The sequence below is a fragment of the Mesocricetus auratus genome, unplaced genomic scaffold (assembly GCF_017639785.1).
Source record: "Mesocricetus auratus isolate SY011 unplaced genomic scaffold, BCM_Maur_2.0 Super-Scaffold_100011, whole genome shotgun sequence".
In the NCBI taxonomy this organism is placed as follows: domain Eukaryota; kingdom Metazoa; phylum Chordata; class Mammalia; order Rodentia; family Cricetidae; genus Mesocricetus; species Mesocricetus auratus.
Window position 1 is genome coordinate 42470023 of NW_024429195.1, and position 6142 is coordinate 42476164.

Genomic DNA, 6142 nt, shown 5'->3' on the forward strand with positions numbered 1-6142 from the left:
CTAATTGCTAAGCATTTTATTTGCTGTTTAATATTTTGCATTGCTAACATTAGAGACAAACACAGAGCCTGAAATTATCCTATAATGTGATGGAGGTTGTTATGAAAAATAACTAGAATATCTGAAGATTAAATTAGTCTTGTAGAAGGAAGCATCCAAATGATGTACCTAGAAAGATGAAAGAAAATAAAGATTGAAGGGCACTGTGATGAGAAGTGTGAAGCATACAAAGAAATGGAATGTTTCTCATCTAGATTTGTAATATAATGAATTAGTTGTCATAGTGACAGACCATTTTGTCAATAGTATCAAAGCAAAAGAACACAACTTTGTTGTCGAAAGAAATTAAAGAAGTTTATTCTGGAGCCAAATTTGAGTGGCATGGCCTAGAAACAGCTTTATGTTACCTTTAGTTCCACATTCCATTTGGAAACCATCATATGAAGTTTTACTTTTTCTTTTGGTAACAGAACAAAGAAAGATATAAAGAAGACATTTCTTAAACACACTGGCGGAAACATCAGGATAGTGGATTACAGGAAGGTGGGCAATCTTTCCTACAGTCTTCAGATGTTACCGGATGGCATCCTTAGCTTTTGGTTGCAGAAGCTGCTAATCTAGCAAGAGATTCCAAAAATGTTTGGGGTGTGTTTGTGTGTGTGTGTGTGTGTGTGTGTGTGTGTGTGTTGTTGTTGTTGTTGTTATTGTTGTTGTTGTTTTTGAACCTGTAGCTATTTTTATCCTTTTATTCAAAATAGATATTTTTCTCACATAATACACCCTCTCTCTCCTCCAAGTTCCAACCCATCTCCCCTCCCATCCTGATCCACCACCTTTCTGACTCTCATTAGAAAACAAACAAGCTTCCAAGGGATAATAATAAAACATAAGATAAAACAAAAACTAACACATCAGAATAGGACAAAAGAAACAAAGAGAAGGAAAATAGCCGAAGATGCAGAGACCGGGTTGTTCTAACACTCAGGAATCCCATGAAAACACTAACTATACAGGCAGGGAACTGCTGTCCATGGCTAGTCTAGCAGAGGTGAGACGTCAGCGTCTGTATCTGAGTGCTCCGATTGCCACGCCGGTGAGGGTCAGCGTCTGTATTGAGTGCTCTGATTACCACGCCGGTGAGGGCCAGCGTCTGTATTATCTGAGTGCTCCGATTGCCACGCCGGTCTATCATCCTTTAGGCACACCGCTCTTTCCAGAAATTCTCACTGACAGAAAAAATAATTTGACTTCAGGCTTTGATGTTAATTTAGAAATAAGAGTATTTCTTCAAAGTTATGAGTCCCAGAAATGATAATAATTTGTGAAAAAGTAAATATAATGCTTTTATACGTTGGATTGAAGAAATTTCTATTTGTAAATTGAAATTTTCTTAGCAATTTGCCTTGTAAGTTTTCACCAAATTAAGGATGCATCTCTCATGTAAAACAGCAAATATTAATCTAAATATACTGGACAAATACTCATGCAGATGAAGCTGCAGGAAGCACAATAGTGACTTGTTCATCTTTTTCCTTACTCATTGTATTTTTAAATACTCAAAGGTAATGTTTTCATTATGTCATTTCTATACATGTATTCAATTACAGTTTTATTATAATTAATATCCCCATTGTTCACCCATGCCCTCCCTCAGTCAATAGTTTTCATACCCTGTGATGAAATTCATTGTTATAGGCATAAATGTGGGTTTAATAAAAAATGCTAAGATTAACAATATTTACAGATGTTGACAGGAAACATGCTCTGAGAATTCAAATGTTTATAATTTCATTGATCAAAGAATGTGGTTTATATAAAATATAACACTTACAGGTATGTATTTGGATACTAAATGCATAGTTATGCCCTAAAAATGTGATTCAGTGGGTACAAGACTTACTATATATCAGGAGGAACTGAGTTCAAATTACAAACACCCATATAAAAGCTATATTGGTACCAGTGAGTTGGGGACAAGTGGATCCCTGTAGCTTGCTAACTTGCGATTCTGCCACAAATTGTGAGTTGCATATTCAGTGAAAAGAACATTTATAAAAAATAAGTGGAGAAAAATAGAAGACACCTGACATATGACCTCTCTGTACACATACACAAGTGAGCACAACTATACACAAAAATAGTCACAAACAATATGAGGCACACACACACACACAAAAAACCACACGGTGTATACTACAATATTTTGCATATTTAAAGGACCAGGAATTTTTCTTTTCCTTTTCTCTAACAATATTTTTATTTATTTTGTTAACTTTTACTGAACTATACATATAAAGTACATTCTAATTAATATAATCCCTTTATATCTATGCTCCTTCCCACATTCTTGTCTCCCTTCTGTGTGGCATTGTAGTCTAATGGTCTCTTCAGTGAATACACTACTAAAGACAATGACAGTCCCTTCCCCAACTCTGCCTGAGTGGCTAGCAACCTGAAATCAGATAAGCCACGGCTGTAGGAAGAACAAAATACTATTGTTTTGCTAAAGAAATGGAGCAATTAAATGTTGTTAAATAGTCTGCTATGCTTATAAATCAATGTCTTGTTCAGCCATCATCAGAGAAGCTTCATCCTGGAGCATATGAGAACAAATATACATATTCACAACTGCACAATGTGCAGATGGATAGGAAACCTTGGAACACTCTGTCCTACAAAAGATGTCTTCATCAAATCCCTCCCCTCAGAGCTCAGTGAACGGTGAAGGAAGACACAGAATGGTTTTAACAGCCAATGGGGGTGGACAACTGTAAGGAAAGAAGGTCTTCTAGATACAACAGGACTGGCACACATATAAACATACAGATACCCGAGGAGGACATTAGGTATCTCTATCACTTCTGTAATTATTTGTTGGGCCATGGTCTGTCACTGAATCTAGAGCTCACTTTGACCAGCTAGCACCGGGGTATCCCTGACTGCCCCCCCTGGGGAACTGGGGAAACATTTGACCTCTCCTATGATTGCATGGGGTGAAACTCAGGTCTTCATGCTTGTATAGCAAGCATTTTGCCCAGGGAGCTATTTCCCCAGTCTTTTATGCTTATTATTACATTTGGATTCTTTTAAAATTATTAATTTATTTTTTTATTTAGGTTAGAATCAATCTTGTTTCACATGTCAATCCCAGACCCCTCTCGCTCCCCTCCTTCCTCGCCCTCCCCACCAGGTCCCCCAGTCCCCCCACCCAATCTCCACTCTGATCCCCAGGGAGGGTGAGGCCCTCCATGGTGGATCTCTGCCATGCTTGCTGCACAGCCTGTGTCTGAAAATATGTGGAGGGTTTCGGGATTGATAACACAGAGACTCATTCGGTGGTACAAAGAAAACTTCAAGTTGGCTTCCAGAAGGCTCCTCAAGAAGGCTCTACTTTATTCTTACCCTGGCTGGTTATATATACCCTGACACCAGAGGTGGTGCCAGGTGGGTCAGGAAGAGGCGGTTAGTCTTTGAAAAGGTCAAGATTAGGGTGTTCCTGTGGGAGAGCCCTTATCAGGAACTTATTGCTCCAGTCACCGTTTTGTTTTTAGTAAACATGTTTTTAGTAAACATTGTCTTACAGCTGCCTGCTCCCAGGCTGATGGGGAAGTGGGCCTCTGGCCAAGGTCTGTTGTTCCCATAGATCTCCAGTGACTGTCATTTCATCCAGGGCAGGGCCTAGGCCCTCCCTCAAGAGTCCTGGGTGAGACAACCTCCCATATTTTGGGATGAGCACTCAAAGTCTATTTGTACGCCAGGGATAAATACTACCCAAGGCCCCATAGATTACCTAGGCTTCCTCAATGACACCCACATTCAGGGGGTCTGGGTCAGTCCCATGCTTTCCACACAGCCATCAATCTGGGGTCCAAGAGCTCCCCCTTGTTCAGGTCAACTGTTTCACTATGTTCATAGCAGCATTATTTGTAATAGCCAGAATCTGGAAGCAACCTAGATGCCCCTCAAATGAAGAGTGAATAGAGAAAATGTGGTACATTTACAAAATGGAGTACTATTCAGCAGAAAAAAACAATGGAATCTTGAAATTTAGATGGCACTAGAAGAAACCATCCTGAGTGAGGTAACCCAGTCAAAAAAAGAGAAACATGGTATATACTCATTCATATATGGATTTTATACATGGATCATGGGAGTGCCAGCCTACAATCACACTGCCATATAGTCTAGGAAACAGAACCTTCATCCAGCAACTGATGAAAGCAGAGGCAGATACTCCTGGAATCCAGTATCAGAAAGAGAGAACTGATGGGCAAAGGAGTTAAGACTGGGCTGGTTTAACTCACAGATACATTTGGAATTTTTATGTGTTCTAGGAACAAGTCGTTTGCAGATAAGTTATTTTCCACCTATGTTTTTCTGGACATAAGGATTCCTTCTCAATCATAAAATGTCTTTTGAAAAACAGATGTTCCTAATCTTTTTATTTCAATTTATCATTTGTTATCATTTCAATAAGATAGTAAGAGATAAAAACATCTCCATTTTAATAAATATTAGAGATGAATAGCATCTTTATTCAATAAATATTTGACACATTCAGATGCTTTTAAAATGTGATGACGATGTTTAGGAAAGCGATGATAAAGGAAGATGATGAAAAAAGTAAATATATGTTAATATATATGTTAATTGTCCTGATAGTTTTACATCATTTTCTACTTAAATGCCTCAGAAATGTTATTGACAGCACAGTTCATGAGTTATTGCAAAGACGAATTCAAAGAATGAAGAATTAATACAAGAATTTAACCAGACATTTTTAGTTAGAAACTGAAGAAAATCTCATGTTGGGTTTGTTTTCTTTCTCTCCTCTCTCTTTCCATAGTTATTCTATCCAGACAGATATCAAATAATATCAAAATGAAAACTGAAGTCAACTATTTCTGTAGAAGACATGAACGAAGTATGTTAATTCAAAGCAATACAGCAACTGTTGTTGTATTAGACAGAATAAAATTACTAAGGCAAAAAGAAATTATTGATGTGACTTTCTTGCACTCCTTTAAGACTTTGGGTGTGCTTTGGGAGGTTCAGTTAAAAAGTACACCGAGAGTGCAAATGGTAACTTTTCTGTTTTATTGGATAACAATCCTTTTAGAGTGGCTGGGAGAGTAGGAGCTCAATTCTGAAGACTGAGACATGAGAATGGCCATTTATGTCACACTGTAAAGAGAGTGGGGGCTCTGTCTCGTGGTGTAAAGTTCCAATGATTTAGGAATTGTGAGCCAAGGCAGAAAACTCTGATTATATTATCACATTATGTAATAAAACACTTCAAATAAATAAACTAAATAGTTCAAAGTTAAGAAAATCATTGCAACAAAGTAAATTGAAAAAATTTCCTATCTCTGCCTTATTAAAGGAAGTATACAGATACGTATCAGTGAGATGACCCTAAAGCCTACACTCATAGGAACAGTCAGAAAAGTAACATGAACCCCAGGAAACCATGACTCTGAGTAAGTGGACAATGTTTCTTTCACCTACAACTAAGTGGATGATTTAAAGAACTAAAAACCAAAATAAATCATAGGTGGAAGATAGGGTATGTCTCAGTATTTATCAAGCCAAAATAAAAACAAAAATAATCAAGCCATTCTACAAACACTGTAAAATATCAATATTTACTATATTTTGGTTTCCATGGATTAACTATTTAATCCTGTTTGGGCAAAAATTACACATTTAGGTTATTTCTATGTGCCTTAAATGGTCTGTAAGATGGTCACAAACAACTTGTAAATGACTTAAATCAGTAACAATCATTTCATTAGCTTCACAATCTTAATTTTAACTAAGCTTCTATTCTTCTCTCTTATTGATCTGACCAAAGTCCATTTGTGCACTACAGATAAACCCTGGCTCCACTGTTAGAGCTCTCATAGACTGTCCAGGCCTCATAGCTGGCACCCACATTCAAAAGGCTTGGTTCAGTCCAATACTGGTTCCCCAACTAAGACTGGAGTCCATGTGCTGTTACATGCAAAGTGACTATACAACTTTGCCCTCCAACCAACAATGGAGGAGTGTTACCCTTTCTCCACACCCTCTCCAGCATAAACTCTCATGGGTGTTTTTGATTTAGCCATTTATGACAAGAGCAAGATGGTATCTCAAAGTT